The sequence below is a fragment of the Vicia villosa genome, linkage group LG2, assembly GCF_029867415.1.
Source record: "Vicia villosa cultivar HV-30 ecotype Madison, WI linkage group LG2, Vvil1.0, whole genome shotgun sequence".
In the NCBI taxonomy this organism is placed as follows: Eukaryota; Viridiplantae; Streptophyta; class Magnoliopsida; order Fabales; family Fabaceae; genus Vicia; species Vicia villosa.
Genome location: NC_081181.1, coordinates 99,071,285 through 99,080,533, shown reverse-complemented (window position 1 = coordinate 99,080,533; position 9,249 = coordinate 99,071,285). Strand labels below are relative to the sequence as shown.

Here is a 9,249-nt window from a genome sequence, read left to right as displayed (position 1 = left end):
ATGAGGAATTAGGGATGCCAAATTCCCCCTCAAACAAGAGAGGTCCTGCCTAACCTCTGTGTCATTTCATGTGTTTGCTGCATTTATACTTGTTTATTTTGTTTTTTCTGTATCGGGAAAGGGCTTGATTCCCCCTTGAGGTGAGAAATCCTATACCCGGATTTGAGTGTAACATAAGATAGGATGGAGGATGTCTTCTCGGTGAAGGCCCTCTAATCTTGGTTTCCAAATCTACTCTTGGGATTTGCCTGGCTGGTTGTGATTAACTGCGCCAATGCATTCTGAGACTGATTTGTACCAGGAGGACCTAGAAACACATTAACCCCACTTAAAGCCTTTTTTAGGACGTAGAGCGGTGATTACGAAAGTAATTGTCACGAAGCTACTACACTCAGAGAAAACTCTATTACAGATACCAATCAACGTATCTTTAAGGTTGAGCAAAAACTCTGAGACCCCTAGAACCCGTTCTACAGGTACAAAAATCCTTATCCTTAGTTTACCCTGGGGCGAGGTTTGCGTTGTGACTCCATGACCCCTATACCCTTCTACACCATGTTTGTTTAAAAATCTTGTGTGTGCATTCATGCATTCATGCATTCATTCATAATAATTAAAACCAAAAAGAGTCTTTTTCGAGTCGTTTTTCAAGGAAACTAAATAACGAACGTTTTGAACTTCATAGAAAGAGATAAACGGAGAAAGGACTTAAGGATCTATATCATGGATTACGGAAGAAAGAGAGCTAGGAAATACACCTTCAAAATTCCTAAGGTCGAGGAATTGGAAAAGCTCGGAAAACTGGTGGTCAACCCCCAGGCTTTCAAGGAGAAGTATGGAAAACTTCTGCATCTTCTCAGCACTAGCATTGTGGATGGGATCCTTCCCACTTTGGTACAGTTTTACGATCCAACGTATCACTGCTTTACCTTTCCAGATTATCAACTCATGCCTACGTTGGAGGAGTACTCTCGTCTGATTGGAATACCCGTGTACGTGCAAGATCTGTACTCCGGTTTGGAAAAGAATCCTGACGACATTATCATTGCAGCAACCACTCCTTTGAACGTAGTCGACATCAGAACTCATATGGTGAGTAGAGGAGGAATTCAAGGATTACCCTCCAAGTTCTTGCTATATCAAGCTCGGTACTTCGTCAGCATCCAAGATATGAGTGCATTTGAGGAACTCTTGGCTTTGCTTATTTACGGATTGTTTTTGTTTCCTAACATTAACGATTTCGTCGACATCAACGCAACTAGGATATTCTTGATTGGAAATTTAGTTCCAACCTTGCTTGCGGATGCTTATCACTCTGTGCATTCAAGAAACCTGCAGCGAGGAGGATTAATCACATGCTACATACCGTTGCTATACGAATGGTTCGTTTCGCACCTGCCAAAGTCTAGCACTTTCTGGAACATGAGGGATGGCCTTTACTGGTCACAGAAAATCATGTCTCTCACTCATACAGACATTGATTGGTGTAGTCCTGACAACGACGAAACCAAGATCATCTTCAGTTGTGGAAGTTATCCCAATGTACCCCTTATTGGAACTAAGGGAGGAATCAGTTATAATCCAGCTTTAGCCCGTCGTCAATACGGCTATCCCATGAAAAATATACCAAGTAATATTCAATTGGAGGGTCTGCTCTTAAAGAACATCGACGACAATGGTAACATGCTGAAGAAAGAAATTATCCAAGCCTGGCGTCTTGTTCACACAAAAGGGAGAAGATTGTTAGGAAAACATCTTTGCATCTCCCTAGATCCTTACCTTCAATGGGTACGCGTCAGGGCATTCAAGCTCAGGATGCCATATCAACATCAAGAACCTATTCCCCTAAGGGAACCAATTTACCTTTTCTCCACCGATGTTAAAAAACTGCAAGCGGCATTAAACAAAGTATGCCAAGAAAGGAATGCTTGGAGAAACAAGTATCGAATCGTCAACACAGAAAACGTTGAGATTCAGAACATCCTAAGAAGGAAGGATGAGTTACTTGAAGTACTCGATCGACAGGTGACACAATCATCACTTTCTCATCATATCCCTCCTGCTTCCTGGATCATCGATCAACTCACGTCAGAGAACGCTCAGATCAAGAAACAGAAGAAAATGTTAGAACGTGAAGTCGGCTCTTCATCCAAGTTTTAGAGTCCTTTCTCTCAGTTTCTCTGTATTTCCTTTTTCAAAGTGTGTAAAAAACGGCGTTTTCGCTTAATTAATAAAAGTTTGATGTTTCATAACGTAATTATGGTGTTTCCTTGAAAAATAATAACTTAATTACACATCATGCATCGCTTTAGTTGTACGCACTGACACGAGAATTGTCGCGGATCTAATAGTCACTTTCTTTTCTCCAGAAAGAGAGGAGGAGAAGGAGGTGAACCAAGACTTTCAAGCTGTCTCATCCATACAACACTCGTTCAAGTCGCATGAAAAGAATGGATGACTTTGAACAAGAGAATGGAGAACTCAGAGAAGAGATTACTACTCTCAAAGATACTGTTGAAAGGCTCAATAGTATGGTAGAAGCCCTGGTAGTTGCGCAGAATCAACCAACGCCAGAAGAACCGCAAAGGACTGTGGTTTCCAAGATTGTTTATACTCTTATTCCTCAGTATACCATGCCGCCTGATCGACCTTGGGGCATGCCGTATAACTTTACTCCAGAAGGGTACATACCTCCAACTTCTGAAGTTCCAAGAGTCACAATGGATATGCGTCCACCGGAGGGTTACAAACCTCTGGAAATTGAAGTTCCAAGAGCAACGGCAATGGGTTTCACACAACAGAATGTCGAGATACCAAGATCTGCTGTCAAGGCTTCTCCACGACCATTTGTGCATACTTTTCCTCCACCGGGTGGACAAGTATATCATCACGCTCCAAGTGAGGACGCTGGCGTGTATGAAAGATTGAACGAGTTCCAGGAACAGTTTATGCAAATGCAGAAGGAGCTCAAGACTCTCCGAGGACAAGATCTATTTGGAAAGAATGCTGTAGACCTTTGTCTGGTTCCAAATGTTAAGATTCCTCACAAATTCAAAGTACCAGAGTTCGAGAAGTACAAAGGGAATTCATGCCCACAAAGTCACCTTGTGATGTACGCTCGAAGGATGTCAACTCAGACTGATAATCAACAATTGCTCATTCATTATTTTCAAGATAGTCTGACTAGTGTTGCACTCAAATGGTACATGAACTTGAACAGTTCAGAGATTCGTACTTTTCGAGACCTCGGAGAGGCCTTCGTCAAACAGTATAAGTACAATCTGGATATGGCTCCCGACAGAGATCAACTCCGGGCCATGACTCAAAAGGATAGAGAAATCTTCAAGGAATACGCTCAGAGATGGCGTGAAGTTGCTGCTCAAATTTGTCCACCACTTGAAGAGATAGAAATGAAAAAAATCTATCTCAAGACTTTGAGTCCATTTTACTACGGACGAATGGTTGCAAGTGCACCAAGTGACTTTACAGAGATGGTAAATATGGGTGTACGTTTGGAAGAAGCAGTTCGAGAAGGACGTTTGAACAAAGAACCAGAATCTTCTGTTGGTCCAAGGAAGTATGGAAGTTCTTTCTAGAAGAAAAAGGATCAAGATGTCAGCAATGTCTTGCACAAAATCAGAAAGAGGTTCCAACCTCAGGTTGCAACAGTAACTCCGGTTGTTAACTCCGTGCCAACTTATCAACCTCAGGTTTCACAACAACCACTTCAACAAAGGTCGCAGCAACCTCAGCAGCAGGTTCGACCTCCAAATTTCAACAACAATCGGGTTTCAAGGTATCCTGCTGTCGCACGCTCGCGAAAATAGACAGAGTCGCCACTAATATATTTATCCCAAAGAAGGAAAGGAATATCAGAAAACCTATAATAAGGAAAGGATAAAAAAAGTTCTTGCGACCAAAGATCGGGTAAGAAGTCGGTTACGCAAGGGGAAGGTATTAGCACCCTTCACGTCTGTGGTACTCCACAGGATCCGCTTATGTTTGTTCTATTCTAAGGGTGTATAAATCTAAAGCTTAATGCTAAGGGAATGCATGCAAATGAAAGAAAAAGAAACACGGGGAAAAAAAGGTTTATAAATAATTGTGCTCGCTTAGGCCCCACGATCTAATGCCTACGTATCCTTTTCAGGAATCAGAGCGCCGTAGTTCGGCTCATATGTTTTTGTTTGTTTTTGTGTTTTTTAGTTGAACAGTTACATTCGCACTCCGCTGCTCGACCTCTAGAGTCTTAAGCTGGGAATGGAGCGGAAATAACGTGTCCGTTTAGGAGAAAGAATTCCCTGAAGGCAAGAGAAAGAATGCCTCGGAGGCGAGAGAAAGAAGAGAGAAACTTGGTTTGTGTCTTTTAGATGTAATTCCATGATGAACAAAGCCCAATACAAGGCTTCGCACCAATTCATTACTTTGATTTAGGTCTGAGCCCTTATTAAGTGTTTTGAGTGTTTTTTGGTTGAGTGTTTTTTAAGGGAATTTACTTTGCGATCCTAATCACATAAAAATGTATAATGATCGAGAAGCAGATTAGGGAATGAATCCCACTCACTTCTATCCCATTATGTAATGTTCGAGAAACAGATTAGGGAATGAATCCCACTCATTTCTATCCCATTAGTTAATGTTCGAGAAACAGATTAGGGAATGAATCCCACTCATTTCTCTCCCATTAAGTAGTGACAGAGAAACAAATTAGGGAATGAATCCCACTCATTTCTATGCCACTAAGTGATTGAGAAACAGATTAGGGAATGAATCCCACTCATTTCTCTATCACTTTCTTAATGTGACTCGCATCTCTATTTGTTAATGTTTTAATGTTGAAAGAGAAAAAGAAGAAGAAAACTAGCCTAAAATGAAGTAACTAGCCTAATGTTGAAATGAGAACTTCTAAGTCCTAATGTTGTCATGGTTTCTACCTAAAGTTAGGAATAAAGGAGACATGAAAATTAAAGTCACAATTATAAGCAAAGATTTAGAATGGTACAATGGTACAAAATCACACATGAGCATGAAATAACAAGTCAAAATATAGTACAAAAATGAAATAAAATACTACTATTTTTATGTTGTTTTTATATAAAGAAAAATGACTAAAACAATTAGCCTAAAACTAATATTTTTGTGAACATTTTTATATGACAAAATTATGTATTGAAGTCTAAGGATTAGTAAGAAAAATTAGCAATTTAATTACTCAAAGAAAATGGTAAAAAACTAATAGAACCTAAAAATATTAATGGAAAACAAAATTACACAGGGGGTGCAAAGTGAAATGTGTGATGTGATTAGCAAAGGCACAGGGCCCATCCAGATCAAGGCCCAGGATATTTTTGTTGTTCAGATTTCTTAGCATGTCAAGAAACTGTGGCGTGATGGGCCAATGGGGGAAAATGTATGGCCCGAAGGAAAATTCGTTTGATCCATTTAACTACCATTTATTTCAGATTTATGTTGTTTTGATTCAAATTAATCCTATATTAAAACAACTAAACTCAATTAAAACAATTAAACTTAATTAAAGAATTAATTAATCCTAAAAACGAACGAAAAGGGGGAGTAGGGTTAAGTTAAAGTCACGTTCAGACTCCCAGATAAGGGTGGCAAAACGGGCCGCCCGCCCCGCCTTATGCCCGCCAAAAAACAAGCGAGGCGGGCATGCCCGCCAAGTAAAATGGGCATCAAAATCATGCCCGCCCCGCCAAATGGCGGGTTGGCGGGCGGCGGGCTTACCCGCCTATTTTTATTTATATTTTTTTAATAGATTAATATGTTTTTTTTACCTTTTAATTAAACTTTTCACTTATTTTTTAAAACAATTTTTTATAAAAGTAATTTTTTAACAAATTTACTCTAAAAAATATTACATATATTTATAAATAAATGTGTAAAATAAACCATCAAGAATTGCAATTACTAGAATTAACTAAAAAAAGAGTGAGTTTTGGAGGAGGAGCGGGTTTTGGCGAGCGGCGGGCTTTGGCGGGGCGGGTATGGCGGGCGGCGGGTTTTGGCGGGGCGGGCTTTGGCGAGCGGCGAGCGTAAAATCCCAACCCAACCCGCCAATTTTTGGCGGGTAAGCGGGCGGCCCGGCGGGCCCCGGCCCGTTTTGCCACCCCTACTCCCAGACTAACTCTCTTTCTCGTTCTCGTCTTCACTCTTTCTCATACGTTACCGGAAATCGCTCCGCCGCGCCGGAGGCGGCGGAGCTCACTCAAACTCAAAATTGAACATACCAAAACGCTCTTCTCCACTCCATCTCTTCCTAATTCAACCTAGTTTCAACCAATTCTAACGCAACCTGTCTTAATCGACGCGAGAGATAAACCTTAGGTCTAGGAAAAAACGAAATTAGACGCCAATAATTGCAAATCATGGAGCAAGATCAAGGGAGAAGTAATCAGAGGACAATGATCTTCGGTATGGCATCAACAACAGCGTAAAAGAGATGAAGAAAGTTGGAGGAGTTCGCGTTTACCTACCGGAGTCAGTCCGGCGCTCCTTTGACGGCGTCGACTTGGAGAAATAAACGCGAGGAAATCTTCACTTCAGGTAATGTTGATTCCTTTCATTCTTGCGTATACCTCTTCTTCTTCTTTCTCCGAGTTTCCGAGTTTTGAGTATTGAAGCAATGATGATGAAGGCTCGATGATTTCTGCAGATGTATGTTGAAGACGAAGATGGATTTCGAAGCTTGAAGGTTGAGTAGAGGTTGAAGATGAAGCAGGGTGAAGGGCGTGGTTCAGCTCAACTTCATTCAGAGCCTGATGATTGCTCTGAGGAAGCTTAGCGAGGAGCTCTTTGTGTGGGGAATAGGAATGAAGATGATGGTGATGAGAGGAAAAGCATAATGGTTCTGTTGAGAAGTGGGATCGAAGAGATAGAAGAAAAGTTTCAGAAATGATGAATGGTTGAGAGAGAGTCCAGAGAATGGTAAAGATGGAAGTGAATTGTGTAGGAGAATGATGAAGAGAGTCTCATATATATAGGTGTGTTTCTCTCTTTTGCTTTTCTGTTATGATCTGTCTCTGTTATTCTGGTTCTGAGTTTGTTATTCAGTTATAGGTGTTATGAAAGTTAGTTATAAAACTGTCTTTCTGTTACAAAAGTTGGTTAGAGGTAGTTAGAGGTTAGTTTGAAATAGGTTAGAAGCTGTTAGAAATTGGTTAGTTGGTTATGACAGTTAGTTTGTTAGGAGGTTAGTTAGAATCAGTTGGGGACTGTTATGGCTGTTATATATGTTTGGAAGTTGGTTTCTATGTTAGTTATGGATATTCTGTTAGGACAGTTTAAATGATGGTTAAGGGTTGTTAGGTTATGTAACTGAAATATGTAGTTGGTTAGAAGTTAGGAGAATATACTAGGGTGAATATAGTTTAGAAAAAGTTAATTAGTTTAAAAGGGTTTGATGAATGTTGGTCAAGTATAGTAAAACTGTAGTAAGTTAATATAGGCCGCTGCATTGAACTTATAGTGAACTAGTGTATGTGTTGAATAATGATGTGTGAATTGAGATTGACTAATTTGCTTGGCTATGTATGTGTGCGAGGTTGATTGTGTATGGCTGGTATGGCAAGGTTAGAGTCATGCTGGCTGTCATATAACATTGAATGAAGTTAGTCTGAACCGAATATACGTGTGTGTGATGGTTAATAATTAAATGTTAATATATGGTATTGAATTAAGGTAATGGTGAAGCATGAATGAGAGGTAACTTAAGTTGGGAATTCTGCTTGTGTAAGGTAGTTGTAACTTGAACTAGACTATTCCAATCTGAAAAATGTTGTAGCTTTTCCTTTTTTTCTTGACTGCACAGGCTTGGTCTAATATAGATGTAGGGATTGTCATTGTGTGCGACTGGATTTATTTTCTGAATTTTTCTGTAGTTGAATTGATTTATTCTTTTGACTTATGCAGAACCGGCGTGAACTTGTGCAGGCGACTTGGAAGTTAATGGTCCTTTTTTACAGCGAGTGGCAGAATTTATGCAGGTATGGTTTAGCTTGGCTTATTTGTTAATTTAACATTCTTGATTCAGTAAGTTGTTGAGCTGTTAGAACCGGTTTGGACTGTCGCTTTCAAATTTTGTTTGAACTGCAAGGCACGAACAGTAGCGGCCAATCCAACTTGAATGAACCACATCTGTTAGAACCTGATGCAATGTTTCAGCATGATCTTGAATGTATGAGTTGTTTTGAAATTGCCTTGAACTGAGGTTACTTGTACCTGATTATGCAGGTTTACGGTACCATGGTGTGTCAAGGCATATGAAGCAATTCTGGAGTGCTTTGAAGTTTGAAGTGCAAGAGATGGAAGTGCACCAACAAAGATGATAATGAGAATATCTTGGAGAATAAGTTTAGGGGAGAGAAGTTTAGAGATAGGTGACATGTAAGTTAAGAAGTGACTTGGTCAGTTTTGGATTGTTGATGTTGATTTTGTTTCTTTGAATCTCTGCTGCCTGAGATTGTTTGAAATCCTTTAGGAATACATACTGTAATGAGCTGTTAGAAATAATACTTGTGTTGAACTGCCCAAACTCTTTGAACAAATTTCCATGCTTGCTTTTAGTACTGATTGTTTGATAACTTGTGTACAGGTAGTGTTAATGTCTTTAGGAATACGCGAAGACGGATCTGTTTGGACACTTGATAATTCACTGATGGTGTACAAGTTTGAAGGTCCGTTTTAAATACGGCATATAGATAGCAAGCAGAAAGATGAAGTGAAAACAACATGGTGAAGATGTATCACTTAGAATAGCTTTGACACGATCTTTTCCTCATTTCTGTTCTGTGTAATCGCCCCAATGTGTAATGGAATCCCTGATGCGGATGTAATTTATTTGAAATTTGAATGGCAATTTATAAAAATAGAATGAAGTTATGGAAGTGGTTTGATAGCTGTAGTGTATGCTGGGCTATTTTCTTTGGATTAGAATAAATTCAGAATGTTCACTAATTATTTAGAGAAATAAACTCTAAGCCACGAACTTCATTTGGTTGTTTAATTAATGATCCATGAAAGCCATCTAATTAAGTGTCAAACCGCCTTCTTTTTCATGACAAATAGACGAATAAATAAACTTCATTCCAATATTCCTTTGACCTCTCTATCATCACACGGAATAGGGAAATAAACCTCAATCCATGTTCCAGGAGAACTTTAGTTGAAGCAAACTTGCAAAAGACAATGAATTCACCATAAGACCTTTGATCCCATGTCTCAAATTAC

The 9,249-nt window shown here is 39.6% G+C and overlaps 1 long non-coding RNA gene across 1 annotated transcript; it reads left to right on the top strand.

Annotated features, from left to right (window-relative positions):
* The first annotated feature begins 6,179 nt into the window (after positions 1-6,179).
* LOC131646507 (uncharacterized) lies at positions 6,180-8,871 on the top strand. Its single transcript, XR_009297503.1, has 5 exons — positions 6,180-6,567; positions 6,677-7,004; positions 7,933-8,006; positions 8,254-8,406; positions 8,615-8,871. It is a non-coding gene; the product is annotated as an uncharacterized LOC131646507 (long non-coding RNA).
* The last annotated feature ends 378 nt before the right edge of the window (positions 8,872-9,249 follow it).